Source organism: Callospermophilus lateralis, chromosome 1 (assembly GCF_048772815.1).
Source record: "Callospermophilus lateralis isolate mCalLat2 chromosome 1, mCalLat2.hap1, whole genome shotgun sequence".
Lineage (NCBI taxonomy): Eukaryota > Metazoa > Chordata > Mammalia > Rodentia > Sciuridae > Callospermophilus > Callospermophilus lateralis.
In genome coordinates this window covers 214,283,819-214,298,207 of record NC_135305.1, presented here as the reverse complement: position 1 = coordinate 214,298,207, position 14,389 = coordinate 214,283,819, and positions in this window count along the sequence as shown.

The following is a 14,389-nucleotide window of genomic DNA, read 5'->3' as shown; positions in this document are numbered from 1 at the left end:
CTAATGCACATTCCAAAGGAGGAGGTTTCACAAGGACATGAAGATCATGAAGTTGGGATCCCAGTCTGCGGCTGTCACAACCCTTGGACTGAGAGGCTGTAAGGCTTAATAGTTAATCTCAGAGTCAAACCATCCAGGTCCCGGTCTCAGCTCTGCAACCCCAGCTGTGTGACCTGGGGCAAGTGCTTCACCTCTCTGTACCTTAGTTTCCTCATCTGGAAAGTGGGCATCTGCCTCACAGGGTCATGTGAGGATTTTAAGAAGGTTGTCACTTGGTATCCACAGGGGATTTGCTCCAGGGCCCCCAGGGATCCCTAAATCTGAGGAAGGCTCAGGTTCCTCATCCACAAACATCTCCCCACAGGCCTTACACCGTCTCTCAATGACTCCTGGCTCCTGATGCAGTGTAAGTGCTGTGTATCCTCTTGTTTTCTATATTGTTGAGGGACGAGGACAAGGACAAACATGTATGTTGGGCTGGGTGGAGCTCAGAGCACTCACTCAGCCTGTGCTGCACAGAAGAAACGCACAGACACAATCGTTCTAGAATCTTCTTGATCCTTGGTAGCTGAATCCATAGTTGCAGAACCCGCAGCTAGAGAGCGCCACTGTATGCACATTTGACACATTTCCTCAAATGTATCTTATACTCACTTAAAAAAAAAAAAAAACTATTTAAAAGGAACTTTTTTGAGTTATGGAAGCGCAGAGTCTGGTGGAGGGCTTTGGAGGTGATGCAGGGCTCCTGAGCCGGTGGCACCGAGGCGGGCCCCGGGGTGCTGGTCACCCCAAGGAGGAAGGAGTTAGTGGTGTCTGCCAGCTCCCGCCGGTGACAACAGGAGCAGGGAGCACTTAGAGACACTGCTCTCAGCACTTTTCAATCTGAAAGCTTTGGAAAAGCCGAGTCGGGGGAGGAAGAGGAGCGCTGGGAACCGGCTGCCAAGATGCTGGGGAGGAGGGAAAATCGCTTCCCAGGCAGAAACGTCAGGAACCAGATCCCAAGGGCCCTGGACGCTGCAGCGCCTCCCCCTCCCTCCACCTCTAGAGAAAAGGCAAGAAGCCCCAAAGCTCAGGTCACAGAGCCACCAGCAAGCCGCGCCCCGGCCCCAGGGAACACAGGGCTCCCCTGGAGGGGACGCCTCCTTCCCGTTGGCCACAAAGGACTCCTTCTCCGGGCGGGTTCCAACCCCGGGTTCAAATACTAAGTCCCTCCGACTGGAGGCGTGTGCATATTTTTGTCCTCGGGGACAGTCTATGGGAGGGCAGGTTTGGGGGGGCCGGTATGTCCGGTCCAGGCGAGGAGCCGGCAGAAGCACCATCTAAAGTGAGGGGCCTCTGCGCTCCTGTGCTCTCCAGCCCCCCAGGACTCAAGGAGGAGCCGGCTGTGCGCCCGGGCAGGAGCCAGAGAGGACTTCCTCATCAACCAGAGGGGGAGGCACAGGTGGCAGGGACGTGCTGTCCTCCACGAGTGAATCAGAGGGCTCCCGTGTCTGTCCTCCCCCAGGCCTCCGGGTTCACCGGCCTCCTGGACGTGGGAGGGACTACATTTCCCAGCGGCCCTTGCAATTCAGGCCAGTCACGTGACCTGGAAAGGGTGGGGCTTGCCGGGAGGTGATGGGGTCATGGAGGCTCCGCCCCTTGGCTGCACAGGGGCTGCCCCGGCCTGGTCTGGGCTCCTGGCCCCGGTTGGCTCCCTCGGGAATGGGCTGTGAAGACCAGAGTCCGCCCCACTGGCTCCCAGGCCTCCAGATTGTGGAATTCTCCGCCTCCATAACTGCTTGAGCCGATGCTTTATTGATGACTCTCCTAGTAACAGAATTTCATTATTTCAGTTCTGGCCAACATTAGGATCCCCCTCAACTGCCGCAGGAGCCTCCATCTCTGGCCTCCCAACCACCATACCTTCCCACTGAAACCAGTGGCCACTGGTTAAAATTCTATATCCACTGCTAGGTATGCAACCCCTCCTCCAAATTGGAAACTCCCCAAAAGGTTCCTGGGTCCCTATGTTCACAGTGACATTGGTCACAATCACCAAGAAGTGGAAACAACCTACTCCCGTGGACAGGTGAGAGGGTGAGCAAACGGCGGCCCATCCACACAAGGGAATATTATTCATCCCTACAAAAGGAACGATGCTGGGGTTCATGCCATTGCATAAATGGATCTTGGAACCGCGGTGCTGACTCAAGTCACCCGGACACGAAGGACACGTTATGTGATGCACTGATATGAGACGCGCAGAACAGGTCAGTCGGCAGAGGCAGAATTCAGGCTGCTGTTCACTGGGGCTCGGGCGACAGCACGGGAGTGAGCCTAATGAGTCCCAGGTTTCCCTTCTGCAGAGAGGAAATGTGTAGGAGCCAGACAGAGGAGGTGGCTCCCACTGGCTCACTGAATCGGCCGCTTTAGATGGTTTCCTTGGGGCTGGGCTCCAGCTCAAGATCACTTGGCTAGCAAGCGCCAGGCCCTGGGTTCCACCCTCAAGTCGGCAAAAAACGAATCAATAAATAAAAAGCTTGCCTTAACGTTAAGTGAATTTCACATCTTTTTTATTTAAATTCTAAATGAAATCATTTTACTTCCCTAGCTTCTAACCCCAGTGCACTTAGAAAGAGTGGTCCAGCCCTCCACACTGTCTGCAAGGGTCTGCATGGACGGCCTGCTGTCCACCTCCTCCTCCTCTCCCCCACTTCTTCCTGCTGGTCCAGTCTCCCTTCCCTCCTAACACAGGCCCAGCTCATGGCTGCCGCAGGGCCTTTGCACTCCCACTCACTCAGCCTCCAGTGGCTCCCCCTTTCCCTTCCAGCTTGGTGCTGCCCCTGGGAGAAACCTTCCCTGCCCACCCATTGTTAGAGCCCCTCCCCTCCTGAGTCACCCCCATAATCACTCCTCTCTCTTGTACCCCGATCTCATAATTGTTCTTAGGCTTAGACTTTGGTGTGTTATCTGTCCTTTCTCGGTGAATGTAAATTCTGTGTTTATATGATCCACGGCTGAGCCTCAGGGCCGGGCACATGGGGACCCCATCTGTCAATGTCACCCATGGCTCCCTCTATTGCTCAGTGGCCCACAGCTCCCAGAGGGAAGCACAGGATTCTGGGTAGGCATGTCCACCAGTGGCTCCCAGATCATCTGGCCTGAAGGGGGCTGCTGGTGCCCTGGTCAGCTGCCCTTGTCCCAGCAGGGTCCATCCCAGGCTGTCTCACCCCCAGGTGCCTGTCCCCGCCACTCTGCCCAGGGCCGGCCCTGGTCTCAGCCCACAGTGGGGTGGAAAGCCCAGACCCCTTGCGCTGGGCAGGACCTCTGGGCTCTTCACGATCTGGAGCCCCCCAGGATCAGGCAGGGCCAGCTTCCACTGAACCCCCCCCTGGCCTCCCTCCCCAGGCCTACCCAGGCTAGGAAGGACCCCGGGCCCCCCTGGTGCTGACCAGGCAAGGCGCCAGGCTGGGAGGGCCGTGTCTCCCGCGGTCATCCCAGCAGCCAGCCCGGACAGGCACAGCCAAGGTCTGCCAAGAGTGTCCCCTCCAACAGTGCCTTGCCCAGGGGTCCCCGCTCTGGCCCTGCTTCCAGGGACACGGCCGCCTGGCCTTTCCTCCTGCCAGCACAGAGCCAGCGACGGATGTGGGGAGTCCTCCTCCCGCGGGTCCAGCCCCCAGGCGGGTGGCATCCTGGTCCCCAGATGGAACAGCAAGGGAGGCGGAGAACAGGGAGAGCGCGTAGGAGGGACAGAAGGACAGACAGACCCAGGGAGCAGGGGATCCCGAGGAGAGGACCCGAGCCCTCCGCCCAGTCCTGCCGCCTGGGGGCGTGGCATCGCGGGCCTCCCCTGGGTCGCCAAGGTCCCCTGGCCTGAGGAGGGAGGGGCTCCCCAGACCCCACGAGCTCCAGCCACCTCCTCGGCCTGGCAAGGAGACCTGGGCGCCTCGGCCACGCAGCGGCTTGGGTGCCTGCGGCTCAGCCTGGAGCCCTCCGCTCCCAGTGAGCGGCCCCTGCACAGGACAAGGACCGAACCGCTCCCAGGTCCCAGAGGCACGCGCTGGGGTACTTTCCAACAGTGCGACAGTGACTCGGCTGTGCGGCGGCAGGGGCAGGTCCCCCGGGATGGCAGGCGGGGAAGCTGAGGCCGCTGGCCCCGTCAATGCACCTGGCCTCCCTCCCAGGGCCGCCAGGCAGCGGGGCCCTCTCCCGCGGTTCCAGGGCATCTGGAGTGGTCCTGGTGAGGCCCCTGCATTCGTCAGGGTCCTCCAAGGAGCAGAGCCCACGGGAGTGTGATTATAAAAGGGACTTCTTAGTGGGCTGATGCCCAGAAGCGGGAGAGTCCGCGATGGCCGGCTGCGGGTGGGACAGCGGGAGAACAGCGCCGCGCAGGTCAGGAGGCTGAGGCCCGGGACGAGAAGGGCCGGGGCGCTCCTGTAGTCCGAGCCCGGCTTCTGGAAACTTCCTGGAGAACCACTGGCAGAGTCCACCTTGGAAGAGTGAAGATGCCAAGAGTCCCATCTCCTCAGACCACGGCAGCCGCCATCAAGAACCCGTCCAAGAAGAAGCCGCGGCCTCCGCGGCTGCCTTGTTCCTCTGGCCTCAGCCTCCCGGATTATAGGCGGACCCCAGAGCACCTGCTCCCGTTCCCTTTTTTATTATTTTAAGATTTATGTGAGCTGATATATGAAAACATAAAGATTACGCCCATTCGTGGAGAACCTCCAGCCGTTCTGACCCCCGTATGCCTTGTGTAAGGTTTGACTCCCATTAAACGAATCTCCTCCAACATCCGCCATTTCTTCCTGATGAAGGCGATGGTCGGTCCTTCCCTCTGGACTTCTGAAGTCTTGGCCACGTTGTGGGGCTATTCCTGGGCACCCTGCTGAGCAGCAGCACCCAGAGCGCTCACTGCGCCTTGGCACCCATGGATCCCCTTCCCCACCCCGGCCCCACCTGGCAGCCATCGTCACCCGGGAACTTCTATGGGATTAACGCCCTAAATACCCTGCGTGTGCGTGGTGGCCCCGCAGCACCCGTGGCCTGGGCCTGGCTTGTCTCACTTCACACAATGACCTCTAGTTCATCTTTCTTTGCTGCAGATGGCAGGATTCTACTTTATTTTATTTTATTTTATTTGCACAAGAAACAAAAGTCAAACTCCATAAACGGGATTACCTCAAGCTCACAGGCTTCCGCCCAGCAAAAGTGACCATCAACAGAGAGAAGGGACAGCCTACACCCAGGAGAAACCATCTGCAGCCTGCACACCTAACAGGGGCTTAGATCCAGGATGTATAAGGAACTCAAAAAAGCTCAGTGGCAAAAGTAATCCTGATGATAACCCAATTTGTGGGGTGCGGTGGCTCTCGCCTGTCATCCCAGCAGCCGTGGAGGCTGAGGCAGGAGGACCACAGGTTCAGAGCAGCCTCAGCAACTTAGCGAGACCCTGTCTCTAAGTAAAATCCAAAAAAAGGGCTGGGATGTGGCTCAGTGGTCACGCACCCCGGGGTGAGTTCCAGGTACCAAAGTAATAACAACAATGGTCCAGTTTAAAATTGGGCAGAGAAATTGCCAAACAGAAGCCGCACAGACGCACAGGCTGGTGAAAAGGCTCAACCTCCTCCATCACCAGGAAATGCAAGTCACAGCCACGTGGTGGAGCAACCAACCCCGGCAGACATGGCCATCTTCAAAACAACCGGGGACAGCCAACGCAGTGCGGCGGTGGAGAAAGGGGACCCTGCAAGCTGTTGGCGGGAACGCCAATTCAGACAGATGTCATGGAGACCAGATGGAGCTCCTCGGAAAATTAAAAGTACAACGAGTCTGGCCCTGGTCACCGGCTGCGGCCCTGGAAGAGAACACTGGGACCTCAGCCTGTCCTCCTCCCGCTTTTGCTTTCCTTCCACATGCTCCCTGCCTCATCACAACCCCAAAAAGCAACAGGGCCAAGCAACCCTGGACTGAAACCTTTGAAAGTCTGAACCAAAGTAAACCTTCTCTCTCTATACGTGGCTTGTCTCAGGTGTTTTGTTACAGTCATAGAAACCTCACTGACACCACTACTTTCTGATGGCTCCATTCCTGAGTGGTTTTCTATTTATCTTTTGTTTTAGTTCATGAGTCCTTTAGAAAGTTATTGAAAATCCTTCAGTTGTACTTTTCTTAAAGCAGTCATGTCATTGACACTGTCCGGCCGTGACCCTGAACTCCCTGGAGGTCACTGACTGTGACCATGCTTGCCCCACCTCCCCGTCACTCTCCCTGGCCCACATTGGTCAGCCCAGACTGACGTTCTGGTTCTCAAACACAACCAGACACAGCCCTGCCTCGGGCCCCTGGCACCTGCTGTTCTCTCTGCTTGGAACTTCCTTCCCTAGGACCTTTACGGGGCTGGTTCATTCCCTTCATTCTGAACTTGATTCAAAGGTCAGCTCGCCAGATGGACTTTCCCTGACCGCCTTTCACGAGACGTTCCTGTCCTCGTCACACGTTGCTCCATTCCCCCTGTTGAATTGACACTGGCCACCCATCCAAAGTTACCCCACTATTTATTACATAGTAGGTCATCTGTTGTCCCCTGTAGTCCTTGAGCACCGTGGCAGAGGGTCCGGGCTGAGGGTGGGGCTGGGGACAGACCACTTGCTTAGTAAGCGGGAGACCCTGAATTCCATCCCCAGCACCGCAAAAAATGGAAGGAGACGGTGAAGACAAAGGGAGTGTGGTCCTTGTCTGATTTATTCCCTGACTCTAAAGTCTCCAGCGGCAAGTCGACGAGGTGACGGACATGATCAGTCCTTTTTTTGGAGGGTGCGGGTACTGGGGATTGAACACTGAGCGCCATCCCCAGCCCTATTTTGTCTTTTATTTAGAGACAGGGCCTCACTGAGTTGCTTAGGGCCTCACCTTTGCTGAGGCTGGCTTTGAACTCATGATCCTCCTGTCTCAACCTCCTGCGCCGCCGGGATTTCAGGCTTACAACCGCTGCGCCCGGCTTTTAGCTTGATTCTTGATCTAATATGCGCCCAGAGCAGAAATCAGTTGCACCCCACGGACCCACCCAGTTATTATTTGCCAGAAGAAAGTAAATTTTGCAAAGCGTTCGACCAGTGTTTGTGAGGGAGTGATTCAGCGAGAGCCCGCCCCTCGATCCTTCTGTGACAGCGGCTGTTTCTAAACAGCACGGTTCGAGACCCAGAGGTTGGCTCTCGGCATCTGCGGGCTGCATCTGTGGGCTCAGCGACCAAGGATCAGAACCACGCAGAGGGAAAGAAGCGGGCTCCTGATGGCTCTCTGCCCTCGCTTCCTAAACGTGGTAGAAGACTCTTCCCGTCGCGGTTGGGTTTTACGGGGACTTAACGTCCAAAGTCTGGGCATGGACATCCCTGGGTTCAATGCAAAGGCCAGCCTGTCCCTGGCTGTGTGTGCTGTTCGGGAAGCGGGTCCCAGTCCAGCATCTTGTGACCTGATGTGTGTGACAACTCACTGTCAGTACCTCCAAAAACGATTCGGCCGAGGGGTCCGCTGACCGCGCCAGGCCTGCAGACAGCGTCACAGCTCGGAAACAGTCCCCTCCCGCCACTCAACCAGGGGTCCCGTAGCCCTCCTCTGCAAGGTCCCTCGCACTTCTCCCCACGCTGACCACAAGGTTAGCAGCACGTGATCCAAACTGAGCTCACAGAGGCTCACAGACGGCTCCCTTAACCCAACTGCATCTGAAGACAGACGTAGGCTGGAAACGTATTTGGATTTTTTTGCCTTTTCTCCAAAAATCAAAAGACTCACAAAAACAAACCCACATTCCACAGGGCGCCTATCAGCTCCTGCCGCGTGCTCAGGCTTCTCGCGTGGGGTGCCGGCCCCCCGTTGGCCACAGGCCCCACCTCTCCCTATTGTCCCTCTTGACCTGGAAGCTGCCCCTGTCCCTCTATTACTGGCTTGGCCTCTGTAGAGGGTTGGGTCGTGCAAACCTGGTGTCCCCCAGAGCAGAAGGGCTCAGGTGAGGAAGATTTAGGGGTAACCAGGCCTCAGGGCAGGGTTGGGGGGCTCCTAAAGATACCCGAGCCCCCAGTCAGCTCTGAAGCCATTGGGTTTTGAACTGCAGGGACCCTGCAGGCGGGGGAAAGAGAGGGGCTCAGTGAACAGATGACTCGAGGGCTTCCAGAAGTTTCCATGCTGCATAAACCCATTCCCCAAGGAGGAGACCGGGGCCGAGGTCCAGTCAGCAGCACATCAAGGAAGTGAGACAAATAACCACCTGCATCTTCTAGAAGGCCTGGTGGTGTGCACCGCGTGGCACTCGTGGGCTGGGGAACCCCCTCCCGAGGAACCCGCCTCCGCACCGAGGGGACGTCACTTCCATGCTTAGATGACAAAGGCTTCCGGCTACCGCTTGGCCGTCAGAGTCCCCTAGACACACACAACTCTGACGGAGAGGAGCCGAGGCCAGCCAGGAACCCCACCTTCCGCTCAGTGACTTCCAAAGGGACCGACCGTTCCCAGCACCAGGCAGGCTTGGGGACACTCAGACCACCCCAGGCCTGGCCACGCCTTGACCGCAGCCTCGGCAGGACCTCGAAGCAGCGGACCCCCCGGAGATTCCCGACCCACGGAAACTGGGAGAGAGCAGATGTGTCTTGCTTGGAGCCAAAGCAGCCTGTGGTGTGGGCAGGCCGTGCGGCCACCTGCTGGACATGGGCAGGGGACCCCACTAACCCGAGCACTCCCATGATGCAAACTAGGCACGGCGCCTGTCCTGGGGGTGGTCCCTGCAAACCAGCCTCCCCGTGTGTCCAAGGCTCTCAACGGCTCAGACGTGAACACTAAAGCCACAGCTTTGGACGAGCTGCTCAGACGCGGGGGGCAAAGCTGGGACCCGCTCCGGCCCTCTGACTCCTGCAAGCTCAGGTTGAACCCTGGGCGCGTTGGCAATATAGGGTGGGGGGGGGCTGCGTCTGCACCACATCTGCAGGCGCAGTGGCTGGTCTTCTCATCATTCCCTGCGCAGCGTAGGAAACTCCTGTTGGGTCTTCGAAGTCACCCGGAGGGGAGGCTCCGTGCAAATCCTCGCCATTCCACAGAAGGGACTCGGCATCCGTGGGTCTGGGTCTCCGTGGGGGCCCCTGAGGATGCCGAGGGACAACTTCTCAGTGGGAGGCCCGAGCCCCGGAGCCGGAATGGATCCTCCCGAAACAGAGGAGCCAGAAAGGGCCTCGGGTGGCGGGAGCCTGCCCAGGAGGGCTCAGCCACAGCCCGTCACCACCTGGTGTAGGAATATTGTCATGTTTAACATCCGCTGAGCCAGTGTGTCCCCCACTGCGTATCTGCTCTCAATACACAGAGAGATCACCGAAGCCAAGAGAAGGCGATCCAAGCCGTGAATCATAGGAGAGGGATTCTGCGCTGGCTTAGAAATGGGTTAGACACCGCGTTTTGTTTTGTTTGGGTTTTTTTTTTTTTTCATCCCTCAGCGGATTTTAAATTTCCAGGTTGTGTAGAAAACTGGGCCTCGGCTGAGCACGCAGCAGAGAGGCCCGAGTGGCTGAGGACCGCCTGGGGACGTTAAGGACGTGGATAGTGGGACCGGCCTCCAGGTCAGGGATAGTGGGGGACAGCCCAAGAGCTGGGTGTCCTCGAGGATGAGAGGGGCTGGCAGAACCACAGATCTGTGGCCCACGGTCCCGAGGGGCAGCCAAGCCACCTGGAGGCACCGTCACCCAAAAGCTTGTCACCCCCAAGGAGCTGCAATACTCAGTGCCACTAACCTGCTGAGGTCCCACGATCCAGCACCCAGCCTGGACCAGGAACTGCACACTGGGGGCCACTGTGTCACACAGGCTTCCTATTCAGAAGCCCTTGACCAAAGCTGCAGACCTGACGAGCTACCGGAACACTCCGGGCAGGCGGCACCCAGACCCCAGGAGGGGAAGAAAGGGTGGCTGGCCCCAGGAGGCCCTGTATCCGATCCCAGTTTATCAGCGCAGACTCCCAGACTTACTGCAAAAGGAAGTTTTGTTATTTTCCCCAAGGCTCAGAGAGGCTGTGACATTGGCTCAGAGTCACCCAGCAATAATGGAATGCGTTAGGGTTTTGAAGGCAGCTCTTTGGGCAAAAGAACTCAACACAGGCAGGAATGACCCCTGGGTGGTGAAGGAACCCGTATGATCTGCAAAGTGGCAGTTAGGGAGACTGGGGGGGGGTCTCATTTTAGGGAGACAATGGTGTCGCTTTTAAGTTGCATTATCGCCCATTTGATCTGTGGCCTGGGGCTCATCTCTGAGTGAGCGGACATCCTGCTTCCTCATTTCTAATCTGAGGGTTATAATACCTCCTCGCAAACCCGGCTTCCAGGTGGGTGGCTGTGGGGATTGGGAGTCCCCGAGGTGAGGTGGCACCGCATCTTACCACATCTCTGTCGGGCCTCCTGCAAGCGGCTCTCAGGGCAGGATAGAGACGGGGGTTCGGGGCTGCTCGCCCTTGGGTTCTGTCAGCTTGACACCGCCCCGTGCAGCCCCCATGGGGCACCGACCTTCCAGCAGCAAAGCCCTGCCCTGAGCAAGTCCAGAGATCCCAGGATCAACCAGCACGGGCCTCGCCAGGGAGGCCGAGGTCACGGTGGCCTGAGTCTGTGCCCCCCATGCCCCCTTCACTCCTGCTCTGTGCCAGGCATTGCCAAGATCTTCCAAGAGAACGGGTTCAGAGCTCGGGCTCCGGGTGTGGACGAGTCTGGGCTCCAAGGTCGGCTCCAGCCACTGTTTAACCTGCACCTCAGTCGTCTGTGCCATGGCACGGAGTGGGTGTCCCTCAAGTCCACCCCCAAAGCCCCTTGGCCCAGGGCTGGGCCGTAGTGGGCGTGGAGTGGTGCACTTCCTGTGCAGTGTATAGGCACTGTCTGAATACCTGCCTCCCCTCAGGCAGGCTCCCTGAGCACCGTGCTAGCTTGGACCAGAACACACCCTGGGGAGAGAACTCGGGTTCTCAAGCGAATTGGGTCCACTGGCTCTGAAAGGGCTTTGAGTCTTGAACACCAGCCTAGGTGTCCAAGGTCGCGGGAGCCCATCCGTTAGTCGTTCAACAAACATTGACATGTACTCTGCAGTGGGCACTTTTCTAAGCACTGGAGATACCACAGCAGACAAGATGGGGGGAAACCTACCGACAGCCCAATTTAGGAGGAACTACATTGTTTCACATGACCAACAGGGTGCTGTGGCCCACAGTGGCCCCAGGGGAGGCTGGATTCTCCTTGAGACAGTGACATCTGACAGTGCTGAGACTGGGCCGCAGGAAGGAGCCAGCCCGGGAAGAGCATTCCAGACCAGGAACAGCAAAGGCCACGCCTGGCCTCCAGGGGCACGAGTCCCTTAGAAAGCAGGAGCCGGGCACCGCTGGCCTGGAACACCAGCAACGGGGTGGCTGCGGCCGGAGGATCACGTCAGCCCAAGCGTTTGGGGCCAGCCTGGGCAGCCCAGGGAGACGCCGGCTCAGAAATAAGTAAGTTAATAAATAAAAGCCAGCGAGGCGGAGGCGGTGACCAAAGCGTGTGCGGGGGGTTGAAGCACAGGCTGTCACGTCCCCTGGTGTGGGGGTCCCAGGGCCACGCAGCGCCTAGAGGGGCTGTCCCTGCTGGGTGGCGGGACCTGCCCAGCACCTTCAGCCCCCAGCACCACAAGGCAACCACTTGGAGGTGGCAAGAGGATAGGATTTGGGGGGGACCACAGCAGAAGAAAAGATGGGGATCAGCAAACCAGCTCGCAGGAGCATAGAGCCCCCGCAAAGAGAAGCGTCGTGGTCGCCCCCAAGGCTGGAAGCCTGTGGAACCTCAGAATCAGATCAGACAGTCCCGGGGGCTCAGGGGGCGACCTGGGGCCAAGCCGTCTGACACGCAGCTTAGCTGTCCCAGATTGGCGCAGAGAACCCGGGAGACCCTCGGGGACAGGGCCGACGTCTCTGGGGCGCTCCCTGGGCCTCCACAGTGGCTGGCAGGAAGCTGCTGATCCAGAGGACAAAGAGGGTCTTTCTGGACTGAAAAGCAGCCAGCCGTGCGGAGGAAGAGCCCCGGGGACAAGACCTATATATTTTTTTTAATATGAACTAGGCTAGAAGCAGCCAGATGCCTCCCTGGGAAAAGAGAGAAGAAAAGGGGCAGAAACCAAGACAAAGAAAGAAGGGCTGGTCCCCGGGAGGTCTGCTGGCAAGGCCAGGCGCAGGGGAGTGTCCTGTCCAAATGACCCAATATCCTTTTTGTTTTTGAAGTGTGTAAACCGAGGCCCAAGGGACACCCCATGTCCCCTCTGTCCCCTCAAGCTGCAGAAAGCCCTGAGCAGGCACCTGTGCAGGTGAGATGCTTCCACAGAACGCCGCAGGGAACTCCCTCTTTTTTGGAGCCCGACCCAGGGGCTCTGTTACCCCCACTTCACAGATGAGGAAACCCAGGCACAGCAGGGACCTGGGGTTCCGCTCCCCGGAATCGGCAAGTGGGGGGCTGAGACCTGAGCCTTGCCTGTCTGTCACCCACCCCGTCAGGCCACTCGGGCACATCCCAGGCCACAGGCGGCCCCAGGCTGCACCACGGCGAGGCCGGGCGGCCCGGAGGGTCCTGCGAAGCCCCGTTCCGCCCAGTGGGCCGCTACCAAGCCCTCGGTGGTGGGAAAGGCCGTGGCCACGTCTGCAACGACGGGCGCCGCCTCAGGAGCCTGGGTCCTTGACGGGCACCTCCTAGGCCTGGGGTGAGGCCACCAGGTGGCCACCTCGCGGGGCGGCCACTGGTTCCCGCTTCCACCGCGCGACTCGCGAGCTCCTGCGCCACCTGGTGGCCAACCGTGGCAGGAACGGGCGACCGCCGGTGAGGGGCGGGGCGGGGCGCGGCGCGGCGGGGCGCGGCGGGGCGGGGCGGGGCGGGGCGCGGCGGGGCGGGGCGGGGCGCCGCGGGGCGGGGCGGGCGGGGCGCGGCGGGGCGGGGCGGGCGGGGCGCGGCGGGGCGGGGCGCGGCGCGGCGGGGCGGGGCGGGGCGCGGCGGGCGGGGCGGGGCGGGGAGGGGAGGAGCGGGGCGGGGCGGGGAGGGGAGGAGCGGGGCGGGGACCTGGAGCCCTGGTAGCACTTGAGGGTCTGCAGACCCCCAGACAATTGCCCACGAGTAAAGACGGCTTCGTCCGCACGGATCTTCATGGACGCTGCATTTTGAATGTCAGAATTTTCACGTCTATCAAGAAATGCAATCCAAGGGCCCGAGCTCCACCCAGCACAGAAGAAAGGGATGAGGGGGCGGGGGAGGGAGGGGGAGGGGGGAGAGATTACTGGGCTGAATCTTAAAATGGGGCACCCGGGAAGCAGAGACCGGGACGTGATTAGTCAGAGTGCCAGGGTGATCTGCAGCAGGCAGGGGACTGTAGTTCATAAGATCTATAGTTGCCATCAAAACTACTCCAAGATTTCATCTCACGCCAGTCACAATGGCAATTATCAGGAAAACAGCAACAATAAGTGCTGGCGAGGACGTGGGGGAAAGGCACACTCACACATCACTGGTGGGGACTGCAAATTGGTGCAGCCACTCTGGAAAGCAGTCTGGAGACTCCTCAGAAAACTTGGAATGGAACCCCCATTTGACCCAGTCATCCCACTCCTCAGTCTATACCCAGAGGACTTAAAACCAGCCTACTACAGGGACACAGCCACGTCACTGTTTATAGCAGCCCAATTCACAATAGCTAGACTGTGGAACTACCTGGGTGTCCCTCAACAGATGAATGGATAAAGAAAATGCGGTAAATGTGATACACAGTGGACTATTGCTCAGCCTTAAAGAAGAATGAAATCATGGCATTTGTAGGTGAATGGATGGAGCTGGAGACTCATGCTAAGTGAAACAAGCCAGGCCCAGCAAACCAACGCAAGGCCAGATGTTTTCTCTGATAAGCAGAAGCTGATCCATAGTGGGGCGGGAGCAGGGAGGGAAGGATGAGGGGCCTTTGGATTGTGCCGAGGGGTGGGGGAGGGGCGGGGGGATGGGAAGGAGGTGGAGTGAGACGACATTATCACCCTGTATACACGTGTCACTACCCTCCCGGAGTGACTCCACACCCTGCTCAACTGGAGGAAGGAGACGTTGAGCTCCATTTGTATACAACGTGGCAAAGTGCATTCTACGGTCACATGCTAATTAGAACAAATTAAAGAGTAAAAATTAAAAATAATAACAGTGGTTATTATAGCATCATATATTTCAAAATAACTGAGAGAACTAAAGTATTCTTGTCCCCCCCAAAAATGACCTGAGGTGACAGGTATGCTAATTCACTGACTTGACCCCTCTGCTCCGCACACAGGTGTGGGTCACTGTAAGCACCGCGGCCTGGTGCCCAGCCCAGAGAGCACCAGGGTGTGCTTACAGGGACGGGCTCGGGTG